General features: G+C 44.0%; 1 protein-coding gene across 6 annotated transcripts in view; it reads right to left on the bottom strand.

The window, feature by feature from the left end:
- Positions 1-17564, bottom strand: part of L3mbtl3 (L3MBTL histone methyl-lysine binding protein 3) — a 104161-nt gene that overhangs the window by 85841 nt on the left and 756 nt on the right. For 2 of the 6 annotated variants that reach the window (XM_076927978.1, XM_076927984.1), the window contains exon 1: positions 15971-16397. The exons of 1 other annotated variant lie outside the window; for it this stretch is intronic. The gene's annotated coding sequence lies outside the window, so the exon portion shown is untranslated. Of the gene's footprint in view, positions 1-9364; positions 10225-14217; positions 14287-15970; positions 16398-17338; positions 17469-17564 lie in introns of those variants that run through there. 3 more of the 6 variants (XM_076927980.1, XM_076927982.1, XM_076927981.1) reach the window with 3 other exon arrangements.

Genomic DNA, 17564 nt, shown 5'->3' with positions numbered 1-17564 from the left:
CAAAGTCTGGAGAAGCAGGTGGAGGGGGCTAACCAGGATGACATCAGCACCCTGTATCATCTGGCCATTCCTGCTCCAGGCATTTTCTCTAGAAATTACAGTGAGAGGGGTGCCGTGTCGGAGCTCAGAAAGAGTAAAGAAAGAGACGGGCTGGGAACATGACTTGGTGAAAAACCTATGTCAAGAAGGACTGAGGCCTAGAGTTTGGATCCACAACATCCACACAAATGTTAGCAAGCGTGCTGCTTCACCTGATTCTAACACTCAGCGCGTGGAGACAGGGAAACTCCAGAGAAAGCTTGCTAGTTAGTTAGAACAGCAGAGGAGGCTAGGACCTCAAGCAAGAGACCTTGCCTCAAAATATAAGGCTGAGAATGATCAAGAGACATTGGATGTCAACCTCTGACCTCCATACATGTGGTAAGCCCACAGAGAACACACACACACACACAATCAAAAACAAAGAGTTTTTATAACTAAAAAAACAAACAAAACAAAGCATCAGTAAGGGTTGGGGTGTCGTTCAGAAGTATGGTACTTGCCTAAAATTATACGTTCCCCTGGATTCAGTTCTTAGGACCAAAATATAATAAAGCAAACCAAAAACAGTCAGCTAAATGGCCACTATCATTTTATAGTTTCTTTGTTTGAAGCTCCACACTACAGATTTTTTTATTTAGCAGATGCAATTTCAAAATTAAGGTACTGAGATGCTAAGGTTGTAAGTCCAGATGGGGGCAAATATTGCATCGAAGCAGAATCACATTAAACTTCAGAGACCATGACTAAAGGTGTGTGACTCACAGGCAAGGCCTGACGTATTACTCCCTGATAGAGCTGGACTTATCTTCCTAGGCTTTGGTTATGAAGACAGCACACCTTAATCCCTTATGTAGAGAGTGAATCGGGAGCACTGAAATCACTACCAGGAACCAAATAAAATGACAACTGTGTAAAAAAGTAACAGTACAGTGGGGAAAAAGCCACACTCAGAGGTAGGAAAGCCTGTTTAAGATCATCAGCTGAAGAGCCTTTTGTTTTCCTCAGAAATCAACATGCTTGCTGGGTGTGGTGGTGTGCACAGTTATTCCTGGCGCTGGGGGTGGGGGGCAGCAAAGGTAGAAAAAGCTGGATCTTTGGGAGTTCAAGGCCAGCATGGGTTAGAAAAGTTCTAGGATAGACAGGGCTATATCATGAAACCAACCCACAAAGGGGGGAAGGGAGGTCATTCTTTAGCAAAGCCAGCTGGACCATGGACCACTTAGCAGAGCTGTGTTCGAAAGTGCTGAGCCTCCTCCCTGCACTAGGGTAGACCTTGTCATCACTTCACAGGCAAAACTCAAAGTTCACTGATTGGCCCCCTTACGACCTTTCTCCTCCTCTTCCTCTTCTTCCTCCTCTTCCTCTTCCTCCTCCCTTTCCTACATTGCCAGCTCCTCATTTCATCTGCAGAGTCTGACAATGATTGCAGACAACCCAAAATCTCCAATGCTCCATCTGTGAAACATGGAGAGTAATAAAATCTTCCTTAGATAACTGTGAAGATTAGGCAAGCCAGGTAGTATGCTAGAAAGCAAGGTCTCTATCTCACTAGGAAAACAGTCAATAAAATATAAACCTGTTCTAACTGTTTAGTTGATAAGGTTTGGGGGAGAATATGAGAATTGTTCAGTGATCGTAGAAATTCAACAGCCAGCCAGAATGAGTGGCTCATGCTCCCAATGTCAGCACTAGGGACTCTTGAGATGGGAGAGGTACTACGGGTCCCTGGCCAATTTGAGCTATACAGTGAGCTCCAGGACAGCCTGGGCTATGGTATCAGAACCTGTGTAAAATGAAAAACAAAAGCAACCAGCCTAAATAATTAAACAGTGTTGCCCATCCCATTCAGTTTATTTCAACAGCATCTACTATCATGGACCACCTTTGTTTAAACCTACATTAGAAGATGCTAAGATTGCTACATTAGAAGTAGTTATAGAGGTCTGGAGAGATGGCTCAATGGTTAAGAGCATTGACTGCTCTTCCAGAGGTCCTGAGTTCAATTCCCAGCAACTACATGGTGGCTCACATACCATCTATAACGAGATCCAATGTCTTCTTCAGATAGCTGCAGTGTACTCAAATAAATAAAATAAATAACTCTTTATATAAAAAAGAAGTAGTCATAGGACTGGTCAAATACAGAAAATATTTGACTGGGTGGTGCCCATCCCCAAGTAATACTTCTACAACACAAACGCTACACCTAAGGCTAAGGAGACATCATAGAAAAGGGAACAAAAGGACAGTAAGGTCCAGAGGACCAGGATGTCTGCTGTGAGACTGCATCTTTTATATACTACAGCGACGCTACAACCACAAAATCACAGTGCTATGGGAGCCTGAGCCACAGTGACATAAGAAATGATACCACTAGTTGACATATCAACATGGACCAGGGAAATCTCACAAAGCCCCACCCCTAGAGTATGAGCTACAGGCAACTGATGATTGCAGGGAGGAGACTCAGTCTTCCCCAGGGATGTGGCTCCTAAATGGGTATCCAACATGAGGCTGTCAGCCCTAAAAGCATACAGAGATGGACAACTCTAAATAGACTTGGCAAATTGTATTTAATTCTTACATATATGTGTATACATTATGTGTGTGTAACAATAATAACTATAGGAAAAGGTCATGAATTTGACAGGGCAGGTGGGACACTAAAGAAGTTAGAAGGAGAAGGGAAATAATATAAATAAAGTTCTCATAGAGGAAATTCTTATATAAAAATTGTTTTAAGGTAGCTCTTTAATTATTAAGAGGCCCTTATGTTTATGCTCTAGAACAGTGGTTCTCAGTCTGTGGTTCTCAACCCTTTTGAGTCAAAAGACTTCTTCATGGGGGTCACCTAGGACCATTGGAAAACACACATACTTACACTGCAGTTCCTAACAGTAGCAAAGTTTGTTATGCTGTAACAATGAAGATAATTTTATTGTTTGGGGTCACCACAACAGTATACTCCTTAGATGTTTCTGTTATCCAGAAGAAAGGAAAGCAATCTACTTAGTGATACCCATGTTCCTCCCAGCCCAAGAATCCTTTGTGCTGTGAGCAGTGCAGGGCAGGGGTACCAGTGCCAAGGCTGATGCCACAGCAGTATGAATCCCTGTAATTATTCAGAGGTCCAGAGACTGGGGTTTGGGGCAATAGCTAACAATGGCAAGACTTCAGACTTCATGAACCAGTAGATTTCATTTCAAAGGAAATTTGAGTTTGTAAGTTCTCCCAAATAGATGGTCAGTAACATAGTTTTGCCAAATTCTTTCTCAAAGAAAGAAAGAAAGAGAGAGAGAGAGAGAGAGAGAGAGAGAGAGAGAGAGAAGAGGGAGGGAGGGAGAGAGGGAAGGAGGAAAGAAGGAAGGAGAAGAGAAAGATAATATTCTAACAATTCAAAAGTAAACAATAGCGAAAACCTAATTTCTGAAATGGGGCTGCTGGCTGGTGACCTTCTTGTGAAATCAATGCTAAGAAAACAGTGTCTCATACTCCAACAGCAGTGGCGACAAGACCTGCTTTCCAGAGAGCATGTAGAGAGGCAACTGAAAGCATTGGATGCACTACAGGGAAAGGCAGCAAAAGGATAAAGGAGGGTTCCTTCCAGAGAAGACTGGGAGTACAGGAGCAACTCTGCATGAGCCCTGGGATGTACGCACAGTACACAGGGAGATGCAAGGGAAGAGCCTGGAGGTCAGCATCTGCATCCTGATTCCAATACCCACACTGCATCCTAATCATCATAAGAAAGCTTTTAAAGGGGCTGGAGTGATGGCACTACCTTAAAAGAGTGGGCTGGTCTTCCAAAGAACCAGGACTTTACTCCCAGCACCCATACAGCAGCTCACAACTGTGTGACTCCAGTTCCAGGAGATCTGACACCCTCTCACAGACATACATGTAAACAAAACACCAATGCACATAAAATAAAAATAAATTTAAAAAAAACAGAAAAGAAGCCGGGCAGTGGTGGCACACGCCTTCAATCCCAGCACTTGGGAGGCAGAAGCAGGCAGATTTCTGAGTTCGAGGCCAGCCTCGAACAGGTCTACAGAGGTCTACAGAGTGAGGTCTAGGACAGCCAGGGCTACACAGAGAAACCCTGTCTTGAAAAAAAAAAGAAAGAAAGAAAGAAAGAAAGAAAGAAAGAAAGAAAGAAAGAAAGAAGAAAAGAAAGCAAACAAGCTTTTAAGGAGAACTTGATTTGGTAATTTTAAAAATCTCTCACAAAGATTCATGGTAGGTATAAAAAAGTTTATCTACTATGACCCAGGGCTGGGGAGGGAGATGGATCAGTTGGTAAAGTGATGCCTGGTGACTGGAAGAAGCTAGGTTCAGAGCCCCAGAACGTACATAAAAAGCACAAAAGAACACACAGAGACCCAGCAACGGTGAGAAGGGGACAGTTTGTTGGCTATTTAAATGCCTAGCCTACTTGCTGAAAGTTCCAGGCATATGAGACCTTATCTCAATAAAAGGTGTAAGGTGTAAGGTAAATATATACATGAGGTGGTCTGCACACGTGTATGTGCACCTGTGCAGACACACACACAGACACACACATACACATGAGGTTGTCCACACACATCCATGTGCACAAGATATATACACATACACATAGAGTGATCAAAAGGAGAACAGAGGTGCAGTGCTTGCTCCACACATGTAAAGTCCTTAATTTACGCTGCAATACTAAAAAAAAAGGGGGAGGGGGGCAACAGACTAGAGGGAGAGAGCACAGGGAGAAACCTGGGTAAGAAATCCACTTATCTACCCATGTCATGTTCTCCAGTGAAAACTCCCAGCTGACAACTCAGCTGCTAAGTACTTATTTAGCAGCTTGGCAGAGGCATAGCATTGGTGCTACAAGAAACTCCCCCCACTTAAGCGTCAGTGAAGAACACATCAAAAGAAGTTAAATTCAAACCTCTTAAATGGGCTTATTCAATAAGCACACGAGAGATCTAAACTCACATTTGAAGCATCTCTCAACAAACACATATTGCTACAAAGAAAAATTTTCAAATCAAGCATGACAGACACAAGCTTTGATACTCTACTTGCCCAGCCTGATAAGAACTGAGTTGCACACATATTGGAATTGGGATCTGTAGTGGAGAGATGATAACTTCTGCCCTAAGGCCCAGGCTCACATATTTCGAGTCGACAAAACTCAGATTATTATGATGATGTGAGAAACCAAAGAACAATCAAGAACCAATCCTTGAGGCTATTGGTCTTCTATCCTCCCCTGGCCCCGAGCAACGGAAACCCAAGAGGGGTTAAATACTAGGAAGCTTTGAAACACAAACTCTGTAATTAGAATGATCAGCTCCTACCATTCTCTCCACATGTGCCCGACTGACTACATCATAGAACTGTCTCACTTACAGCATAACCGTGTGTCTGTGACCTGCTGTCTGTGCAGTCATGAAGACTGTATGCAAAGGTCTCACTGACGACCTTTACAAAATCTCAACTTCCTGCCCCCTCAGTCTGTTCCTGTCAGAGGTGAAGAGTTTGAGATTCTGTGGCCAAAACATATTTACTTCCTCTAAAGGAGAAACAGAAAATGAAAAATGTCTTTCAAGAAGAAAAAAAAAAATGTACAGAGAAACTGAAATCTCTTTAACTGACATTAACGGGTGATGGCCTATTTAATAAGTTTCCCATCGGATGCTTCTGAGCTCACACTCAGTTTACAGAGAGAAGGCATCTCAGAGCAAAGAAGAAGCGTTCTTAAAAGTGACATCATCTCATCACATACTACACTAGAACAGTAACAATAGAAACAAACTCTACACCATTAGAGGGATCCAAGGGCCATAAAAAGAACAAGAACCTGTCTGACACAGACACTTCTAAGCTTTTGCTATATATGCATGGGTTTAAATTTAAAAGAAAGAAAGCTAAAAGTGGTATCTTGCTCCTTTTATTCCATTTCATAAGTTTCTTTGTAAACGCTAAGTGCAGTACCTTCTAATTTTGCTTCCTAATTTTATAGAACATGGAGCAAAAATGGAAGCATTTACACTCTATTTTTTTTTTTTTTTTGCATGTAATAAATTAGATTTGACCAGATTTTCTTTCTCACACAGAAGTCATGCCTCCGGGCTTATCTCAATAACCATTTGTAGCCAGCCTCCATATCAACAGACTGAGCAGCTTAACTACATCCACCAAGTGAGACCATACCAACAGGGTGAATTACTTAGATTATTTAACACCCAGGTGCAATTAGCCATGCAGACCTTCCAATTCACTGTTCAGGAGTCAATGTTGAAACAGATGTGGAAAACACTCGGTTGATTTTGCAGGCTAAACAAACTTACTCAAAACACTCTAGAAACTAAGCTAGTTTGATTCAAAAAACAATACACAATATAAAGGTATAGTCCTACTCAGAGCTCAGCTAGCACACAGTAGTGGGGGGGGAGCACCATCGAATTTGAACAATCAATTGTTCTATAATCAACACAAGAGATGACGATTTAAGTCACACTAAAGACTTGTTTGATGTGAAACAACTCACATAGCAGATATTCATGGCTGCTGCCACACAAATACAGAATCACTGTGGCCAAAAACAGTCTCTTTCCCTCACATAAAATGGCCTCCTGATCAGAAGTTAGCACAATAATTAAAGCACTGGTTGCTGAAGTATTTCTAATACAGGCTGTGTTTTCATTTTTATTCTAAGACACTATACCACCCACCCCACCTAATATTCTCTCTCTGTGTGTCTCTTTCTGACTCTGTCTGTCTCTCTGTCTCTCTCTGTCTCTGTGTCTCTGTCTCTGTCTCTCTCTCTCTCTCTCTCTCTCTCTCTCTGTGTGTGTGTGTGTGTGTGTGTGTGTGTCCTTTAAGTTTCTTTCTTTTACAATCCTGGATGCTGAGTAAGTTCTGTCATCTTTTTAGTCTATGTCAGTAAACTAGGATGCCACTTGTTTCTGTGCTAAAGAGGATTGAAGACAGAGTCTCACACATGCTAGAAAAATGATTTATCTACCACGGAGCCACAGCCCTTGCCTCTGTTCCTTCCTACTGTTTTACTTTGCATCATTTCAAGGCACAAGACTTTCAGCAAAACTCAATAACTGGACTTTTCTCCTGTCAATTTTCAAAAAGGATGGAATAAAAAGATAAAGGCAAGTGGTGGGGTGTGCACATCTTTTATCCCAGCACTCAAAGGGCAGAGGCAGTTGGATCTCTGTTGAGTACCAGGCCAGCTTGGTCTAAGAACTAGTTCCAGGATACCTAGGGAAAAAAAAAAAAAAAAAAAACACAAAACATGTCCTGGGAATAAACAAACAAAAAATAAATATTTTCTTCCCATCAATTCTCCCTTATTATTGTTCATTAGTAATTAGTATGAACCAATATGTCAAAGAAAATATACTAATCTGGAAATATGTTTTTACTTTAACTCTAGGAATTACTGTTCGAAAAATAGAAACCTAGCCAGGCAGAAAAATAGAAAGCTAGCCAGTGCACACCTTTAATCCCAATCGTAACACTTGGGAGGCAGAGGCAAGTTTGGGGTCAGCCTGGTCTACAGAGTAAGTTCTAGGATGCCCAAGGCTACACAAAGAAAGTTTGTCAAAGAAGGAAGAAGAGGAGAACAAAAATAGCAAGAACAAGAAGAACAAGGACGAGAAGGGTGAAGAGAAAGGAGGAGAAAGAGTGGCAAGAAAGGAGAAGGGAAGAAGAGAAAAGGAAAAAGAAAAGAAAGAAAAAGCAAAGCAAATTAGAAATCTAAACGTAACAGAAAAATCTTAGGACTGTTAGCCTATAGTATCATTTTCTCTGGTTCTCCCCATTTCAAATAGTAACCGATGCATTCGGACAAGTTACTAAGTATCTCTTCAAACTGGTTTACTTTGAAAGAAAAATAACCAGTGGAAGTGGGAGTTCACAGGAGGAGGCTGAAGCAGGAGAACTCTAAGTTCAAGGGCAACCAGGGATACACTTGGGTTTGAAGCTGCTCTGGGCTACACTGTTATCAAAACCAGAAATAACAAGACAGAATGTTTAAGACTACAGAAGGTTCTGATAGACCCACAAGTAAGCTATTAATAGGGCATGCTCCCTCCCCATCTCCAGAGCTGCAATGTGGTTAACAGACATGGTATACCATGTATCTCTAACTTTATCTCCACCATTCACCACACTTAATCATGGCTTTGTTTGTGCACTACCTTGTGTACAGCTTATCTTTCTAGATTATGAACTCACTGAGGCTAAAGACTGATGTTCGGTGGTTTTGTAAACATAATGTTCACTGATTCGACACTAAACGCTGATCATGTGAATACTTCCCAATACTGAACTATATGAAATAGATGCTTCACAAATGAGCTGAGTGAACACACGGCATTTATGGGACATATGGGAAAGAATATTAGGAAAGGCATTTGCTGTGTTACATATAATGTACATGCAGTCCTTATAACCTCCACCAAAGCCACTTTTCTAAATCCACTTTTTTTCATTTAACTGTGTTTATTTTTCTCTCTCACATTGTATGTGCATGCATGCACACGCATAGAAGCACACATGCCATGGCATTCCTATGGAGATCAGAGGATAACGTGGAGTCAGTTCTCTTCCTCAACTGGATCCAGCTTAGGTCATCATACTCTGTGGCAGGGGCCTTTCTTTATTCACGGATCCATCTCCATGGCCCCCAAATACATTTCTCTCTCCATGATCATCTAAGCTCCTTTGACACACCCTTTTCCTTTCTCCAAACTACCTGGCTCCTAAATGGGATTTCCGTGGCCTCATCTCAAATTCAATTCTACATCAAGGAGGTTTTTGATGCTGCCTTCCCTCTACCTGCTGCATAGCAGTCATGAACAATCACTGGCTTGAATCCACTCGTATCACTTAGATAATTTAATATTGTATAGAGACAGCCCCTGAGAATATCCCTGCTAGATAATGAAGCCTTTACAAACTAATTTACAGAGCCCTTGAACTTCAAGATATCATATACAAATCTGTACACACATGAATCTGTAATGACTTAAATACAGTATCTTCACTGTATCTTAATAATCCCAGAATCCTAAGGAGTCTTGAGTCCATCCAATAGTAGCAAACAGGAACAGTGGTAGAGCAGGTCTCACCAACTCACCTCGAGAACTAGTCAAAGAAAATCTATCACCACTATTAGAAGTGCAATGCAGGTGTTTCTTAGCCTAGTTAGAAAATGGCTTCCTCATTTCTAGAGACTAGAATAGGATGTTGTGCCTGGTGTGTAACATTCAACACCATCAGCCATATGTTGGTCAGGGCTCTCGAGAGTCACAGAACTTACGCAAAGTCTCTATATTTAAGGGACTCTGTTGTGATGACTTGCAGTCTGCAGTCCAACTAACTCAATGATGGTCAGCTGTGAATGGGAAGTCCAAGAATCCAGTAGTTCTCAGTCCCACAGGGCTGTTGCTTCAGCTGGTCTTCTGTAGAAGTAGATTCCAACAGATGTACTGGCAAATAAATACAAGCAGAAGAGCGAATCTGCCTCCTTCCAATTTAGGTCTTCAGCAGAAGCGTGGCCCAGATTCAAGGTGTATATCACTATGCCTGGATCTGGGACTTGCTTTGTCCCAAGCTGACCTTGAACTCGGACATCTTGCCTTAATCTCCCAGGATTAAAGGCATGTACTACCTTGCCTGGGCCTAAGCTTTTCAAGGCTACTATGCCTCAAGAACTCCATGCCAAGAAACTTGTATCTTCCAGCCTCAAGATCTAGATCACAGGTGAGCCCTCCAATTCTGGACTGTAGTTCATTCCACATATAATCAAGTTGACAACCAGGAATAGCCACCACAAGCCAGCACCCAAGTTTGTGTTTCCTGACTCTGTTGGCTTCTAGGGCACCCAGAACCTGTATTCTCTTTCAGGACACAAAGTGCAATTGTTACACTATTGCTATATATACACTAGAACTGACTCCAGCAATTGTCACAATTAGCAGAGCTCTCAGTTATCTCTCCTCCTAGGCTGAAGATCCTGGGAGCTCCTTGGGAACAAAACCTAGCCTTTGAGATTTCAACACTGTTAAAAGCCAGTAGCAACTACTTAAGAAACCAAAGATACTGCTTGAGTGAAGACCCCATGACTATCTGCTCATGGAACCCCATGGGTTCCACTGTGACATACCATATAAAGTTACTTCTCATAAATTTTCTATCCTGCTTTATCTACCATAAATCACAGGTGTCTTATCTATGACAATACATAATTGTTAAAAATAAAATACCATGAACTGAAGAAATGGTTCAGTGGTTAAGAGCACCTGCTGCTCTTGAAGAGGACCCAGGTTCAATTCCCAGTATCTCCATGTTGACTCACAACCATCTGTAAGTCCTGATCCAGGAGATTCTAAGTCTCTTCTGACCTCCTAGACACAAGTGGTACACAGACATACGTACAGACAAAACATTCATATTCATAAAATTTAAAAAAAAAAACCCACAGAGTTTACTCCAGAGCTACCTCTCAATTACTGCACGATTAATTAAATGAACAAGTACATCTTCTCTCCTCCACTACTCAGTTTTTCGACCCTTAGGTTACTGATTGGATAATCTATAAAAGGGAGATGAAATAAAACTAATAAAACTGAAGCCTGTCAGTTTCTTTTGTCAGGTTCAGTATCGTTAGGATGAAAATAATAACGGTATTTCTCTCTCTCTCTCTCTCTTTTTTTTCAATCTCTAGATTTTAGAGCTGGCTATAATGATAAACATGGCAAGAAAGACGTCTAGAAAACCTGTGGGGGCTGGTGAGATGGCTCAGTGGTTAAGATCACTGACTGCTCTTCCAGAGGTCATGAGTTCAAATCCCAGCAACCACATGGTGGCTCACAACCATCCATAATGAGATCTGATGCCCTCATATGGGTGTCTGAAGACAGCTACAGTGTAATTACACAAAATAAATAAATAAATTCTTATTTAAAAAAGAAAGAAAGAAAGAAAGAAAACCTGTGGGGAAAGTGTCACTTGGGCTTTTCCTTAAAACTAGTCACTCTGAGAAATCAATTCCTGTCCTCCCGAGGAACTTCCATCCCTGTCTCCCAGTCTCGTTTCCTCCGATTTTCAGGACGACTCGCAGCATCCCACCCCAGTGTTAACCACAGTAAACATCGTCCCACGCATCCATCCACACTGCCCTCACACCACCATTTCCATGAGTAGGCATTATTTTTAAACATTGTTCTTTTCATTTAGCCCTTCTACTCATTTGGGACAATGTTCACACTTTTGTAACCAGCAGTATGGTAAAGCACTGCTCCATGCAAAAGACAATGTGTCTTTTTTTTAAGAAACAAGACAACCAATCTGGAGAGCTGGCTCAGTGGTTACTGAGTACTTGTTGCTTTTGCAGAGGACCTGAGTTCAACTCCCACTGGGTATCTCGCAACCATCTATATTTCCAGTCCTAGGGGATCCAACATCTTCTTCTGACTTTGCAGGGCACCAAGCACAAATATACTGCACAGACATACATGCAGGCAAAACACGTACGCATATAAAGTAGTAATAAATAAATCTAAAAACAAACAAAAAATGAAGAAGGAAAAGACAGACAAAGCCAGGCTTGATGGCATAGGACCTCAATCCCAGTGCTTCTGAGACAAATGTGGGAGGAGGACCAGGGTCAGCCTGGGCTACATAGAGGTCCAGGCTAGAGCTACAAATCTCAGATCCTGTCTCAAAAAGATGTAAGAGGAGGAGGATGGGGAGGAGGAGAAGGAGGAAGAAGATGAGTAGGAGGAGGGAAAGAAAGTAGAAGGAAGAAAGGAAGAAAGAAGGAAGGAAGGAAAAAAGGAAGGAAGGAAAGAAGGAAGGAAGAGAAAGAAACCTTTGACAAGTATACTCTGCCCTAAACAATCTAATTCCTATTCTTCACAAAACCTGGCCAGACTGGGAGGGTAAAATGACCATCACATACTTGAATACCTCTTCACAATTCCCAAAATCTTAGTTTGAAACTTCCTTTCCAAAAAGGACAATTGTCAATATTTCCATTTTTCAGATGGGGAAATCCGGGCTAAAGGTGACTCAGTAACTCATACAAGATGATATTAGATTCAGGACTTCAGTTTTCAGATTCCAAGTCCACAGGCACAGTGACTCTTCCAGTAAAGACAAACAAGCACTGTCTTTAATTCAGCACACAGAAGCTGCACTGACCACCCCAAAAGGCACCCACTCTCCTCAGGATCATGTTCTTATTTGCATGGGCTTGTAGCTGTTCTTGCCCATGGTCTCTGCAGCATCATCGGCACATTGACAAAAAAACAAAATCTACGAATTAATTCTACTAACTGTGCTACTTAAGACAATCCACAAACAGAAATGACAGTAAACTACTAGTCACCATCACTTTTATCCTGGTCATTATTCAATTTCATCTGTAATCCACTTGACCCAAAGAAGATAACTAGTTCTGCTCATAAAAGGCCTAGTCCAATGTCCAATGAGATTGTTTAGAGGGTAAAGGTACCTAACAACCTGCATTCACCCCCAGAACCCATATAAAAATGGAATAGAATAACTCCAAAGATGTCTTCTAAATGGCATTAATGTAATACAGTGCATGTGCAGGGGGGGGGGGGAACACACACACAGAGAGAGAGAGAGAGAGAGAGAGAGAGAGAGAGAGAGAGAGAGAGAGAGAGAGAGAGAGAGAGAAATATTAGCAATAAAATTTAAAAGGAAACTTAACTGCGTTCCCTTTTATTTTTGCCAAATTAGCAAACTCAGCCGGGCAGTGGTGGCACATGCCTTTAATCCCAGCACTTAGGAGGCAGAGGCTACAGAGTGAGTTCCAGGACAGCCAGGGTTATACAGAGAAACCCTGGGGGGTGGGGGGATGGGGTGGGGAGACAGCAAACTCTTTAATACTCAAGACAGAGGAGGCAGGAAAGCAAGCCAGTGGAAAAGGAGAAAGGAAGACTAAAGGGTTGAACCTGTATAAGTAACAAAAAGCACTACTTAGATAATGTACTCCAGCAGTGGCTTCCCTCATCAGAGACTGGCCTTGATCCTAAAGAAAGGTCCTGGATTATATATTGGGAGTAAACCAGTACCCTCCAGGATGACCAAAAAGAATTTATTAGACAACGCTTCTATATCCCCATAGAAATGTTTTCAAAAATTCCTAAGTCTATGCTACATCCCTAAGACATGGTATCTGGCAGAAGAAGCCCTTCTTGGATTTAATCCATAGGAGTTACTTAAATGTTAATTACATGTTAATTAAATACTCCCCCCCCCCCCCCAGATTGTCATAAATTTTAGCTACAAAATTGTAGCTCAGACTGCAAAGGCATTTAAAGATCCTGTCTCTTCCCTATCGTTGTATATCTATTTATATATAAGGTATTAATTCACTACTGCTTTGTTCTGGTTTCCCCACTTTTTTCAATTCAGAAGAAAATAAATAAATTGTTTTCAGTAGAAAAACTGAAACACCAGTTAAGAATACAGTAACGGTTGGGTGATAATGGCGCACATCTTTAATCCCAGCAAGCCTGAGGCAGAGGCGGGTGGATCTCTGAGTTTAAGGCCCAGGTCTACAGAGGGAGTTTTAGGACAGCCAGGACTACACAGAGAAACCCTGCCTTACCCATCTCCTCCCCCAAAATCTAGTAACACGGGGCTGGGAGAAGGCAGAGTCATTAAAGAGACAGCCAGCAAAGCAGAAAGACCTGAGTTCAGATCCCCAGCACCTCCATAAAAGCCTGTGATACTCTCATCAGTAACCTGAGCACTTGAGGGGTGAGAGTGCCAATGTAGTCCTGCAGCTCATTGGCCAGCCAATCTAGCCAATCAGTGAGCCAGGTTCATTGGGGGGTTGGAGGAGGTGGCAGCGTGTACTGCAAAAAAGCTTGTAACTGTAACAAATCAAGCTGATCTCTGGCCTCTCCGTGGACCCGCAAAGGCCACACATTTTTGCCTAATGCTTCATTCACCTTTTCAAGCATACTTGCTGTTTACTTGTTCAAACATTCAAAGCAGTTCCCACAAACTAAGGTTTTGTTGTTGTTTTTCCCTTTTACTAACCCTGTCACACACTCTAATTTCCAGCTGCACTGAAAATCAAGTGTCCAGCAGTTCTAGTATATAAAGCTATGTGTAGCAACAAGTGACTCTTACCTCGAGGCAATGGTGAAAAACTGGTGGCCTTCAGAACTGCTGTGTACCCCCAAGACTTCTTATAAGGATCTAGCATTTATTTTATAAGAGGAAAAGGGGGGAAAAAATCAAAGCACTCTCATAAAATCTTCACATCCATAATATACAATTCAAACTCAACATCCATCACTCCACACCACACCGCTGTGTATTAAAATAAAATTAACCAGTTCCACATGAGGTGAAATTAATTTTAAACACTCACGTCATTCCCGTATTCTAAACTCACACAATAAAAATTCTCATTGTAAATAAGAAGACTGTTACCCAAGCACTAGGAACACTGAGAAAGGAAAATACAAATTCAACACCAGCCTGAGCTACCTGGATGGGCCCTGTCTCTTTCACTGTGTGACAATTACAAGGGTGATTTGACACAATCTTAATTCCTCCTGTTTTAATCTTTAAAATTCAAGATTCTTTACAGAATACACACTGGGAAATATGTAACTCAGGTGTATATATTAAGTGTTGTAAGTCATAAGTTATACAAAGTATACTGGAAGTTTTTATTCAGTGAATCAAAATTACATTGTTACAATGAGAAGATACTGTGTATTTTGAGATATATATATATATATATATATATATATATATAAAATTTTCATGTAAATTATTGAATAACTTGTTAGCCTGAAATTATATGTATCAGAGATACATTCAAAATGGTCAGTTCATATAAAAAGCAAACTTAAAAAGTTTTTTTTATTTCAGTTTTTGCAAGGTTTTAAGCACACATTTCATTTTGATTTCCCGTTAACATTCTGAATTAAGTTATCTGCTATGACTCATTAGGAAAGAAAAAAACGAGGAAAAGTACAGATGATGGTAAACAGAAGACAAATTTTCTTATCTAAGGAGTGCCAATCTCAAATCTCACAATAAAAGGCTTTGGTTTTTTAATGTAAGCAAAAAAAGGGTGGAAATCACAGGGCCTGAAAGCTCAGACGTCATTGTTCTCTGATTTATAAAACTTCTATTTCGGACCAGCATCCTTTCTCACATCTGGCTGCTAACTCAGGTCATCTAATCACTTCCACGTCTAAACGGACTACGTAGCTACAAGTAAAGGCCAAACTTTGCTGTCTGCCTCTGGAACTTAAGATGCGTTTAACCACTAGAGGTCCCCCCTTGGCCAGTTTTGCAGGCTCGCTATTTTGCTGCACTTGAAACTTTCCGGAGAAAGGCTCTCTACTCGAGTCAGTGTTTTCCTAAAAAACTCGCGCAAAAATCCACGCGACCAAGGTAGCCAGTACAGAGCTTCCCGGGTCCCCCACACCAATAACGACATCATAACCAACCATCTACGAAAACTGAAATAAAAATTCAACGCACTCATCCCAGGCGACGGCACCTCCCCCACTTCAACACACACACTCAAACCGGTTTCTTATTTCTCCTCTCAGTTTCCCTTAACTTAGAACAATTTTTTAACATCTATTTTTGTTCTGGGCACTTTGGATGATCTTAAATGCTTGTTTTTGGCGGTAGCCCCGAGGTGGCAAAGGAGCGGGCCAAGGGATGCATGGATGAGGGGGAAGGGCCCTGCAAACAGCGCCCGAGGAAGTTGCATAAGGAAAGAGACTCCGTTTTTTTGGGTCCCCCCTAAAAAAACAACCCCCCCCTCCAAAAAATCAGCAGGGGGAAGGGGAGGAAAAGAAAGCTGGGCGGCGGCTGCAGGAGGACAGAGAAGGAAAACCAAAGCGACTTTTACCTTCGTGTCCCCGTGGAAGGGTGGGGCAAGAGCCCTGACCCACGCGACCCGGCAGTGCGGCTGGATCTCCCACCCCTGTTGAGTCGGAGGGCGGACAGACACCTTGGCCCCGCGCGAGTCGGGCGCGGAGAAAGCCGCCCCACTGATCAACTTTCTCTCACGGCCCGGTGGTGGGCCGTGATCGGATCAGATCGGATCCTGGGGTTCGGGTCCTAGAAACCCCCACGCACATGCACTTTTTTTTTTTTTTTTTTTGTCTTTTGGATTTTTTTTTCGTCCTTTAGCTTTTGCTATATTTTCTTTTTCCGTTTCCCCGAGGAGGCGATTAAAGTTTTCCCTCCGCCAGCGCGACCCTGGCCCCGCCGCTCTCAAGTTTGCCTCCTCCTCCGGCCGGCGGCTGGCTGGCGGGGCGCGCGGCGGATGCCTCCGCTCCTGCGCTTCCCGATCCCCACCCCCGCCGGCCTCTACTTCCCCCGCCCCGCCGCCGCGGCGCGAGGCCGGCCCCGCCGGGCCCAGGACGCGAGCGTGGACCAGACAGTAGCCCATGAGCGCAGATCGGCGCACGCACGCGTGGCCAGGCGGACCCGGACCGCCGGCCTCGGCCGCCCGGGCAGCGGTAAACAAGTTGCAAGGCTCCGCGGCCCCCGCCGCAGCCCGCTGCCGCCTCGCCTCGCTCGCACGCCCGCGCCCGCGCCCGCACCGGCGGCGGCGCTGCGCGGAAAAGATCGCCGCGACGGCGCGGGTGCCGGGGCCGGCCCCGAGCCCTCCTTCCCGCGGGGACAGCAGTATCGAGCCCGTGCCGCCGCGTTCCCTAAAAGCACTTTCCTGCCTCCGGCAGGGAGGAAAAAAAAAAAAAAATATCCAGCGGAGGCTTTATTTCTTTCTTCTTCTTCTTCTTCTTTTTTTTTTTTTTTCCGTGCAACTTTCCCAAAATGGCGGAAATTGGAGGCGATCTCTAGGAAATTCTCCCACAGTCGGCGGCGGCGAGCGGGGGAGGTGGCGAGCGGGGAGAGCACACACGCAAACTCTCGGCCGCCGGCCCCGCCGCGGCTCGGGTGTGCGTGCGTGTGCGGGTGCGGGTGCGCGGTGCGAGTCGCGGAGGGAGGCCTCTCGGCGCGCGCTCACACACCGACACACACACACTCATCGACACACACACTCATCGACACACACACACTCACCGACACACACATACACACACACACATACACACACACGGCCGCGCCAGCCAGACGCGCCTCTGCCACATTCAACCAGTCCCTTCTCCGCAGCCGAGCCGGGTTAGCAAAGTGGCCCGGCCTCTTTTCCCACTGCCTCGGTCTCCCGTACTTGGACTTCTCGCGCTCGCCCGCCCGCCCGCTCGCTCACCCGGTGCGCGCCCGGCACAAAGGCCACACGGGCGGAGGGGGGGGCCGCAGGGGCGGCGCGCCGGGGCTCGCGTCCTCCCGCCGCCGCACCGATCGTGCCCGCGATCCCCTCCCGAAGCCGCCCCCCTCCCCCCTTAGGCTCAGGCCGACCGCGCTCGGCGCCCCCGGGGAGGCTGCGGCTCCGCCGCGTTTCCCCCCCCCACCCCCCCCACCCCCCAGCGCCGCCC

Source organism: Arvicanthis niloticus, chromosome 30 (genome assembly GCF_011762505.2).
Source record: "Arvicanthis niloticus isolate mArvNil1 chromosome 30, mArvNil1.pat.X, whole genome shotgun sequence".
Taxonomy (NCBI): Eukaryota; Metazoa; Chordata; class Mammalia; order Rodentia; family Muridae; genus Arvicanthis; species Arvicanthis niloticus.
The sequence above is the reverse complement of the archived record's forward strand: the minus strand, read 5'-3'. Positions and strand labels throughout refer to the sequence as shown.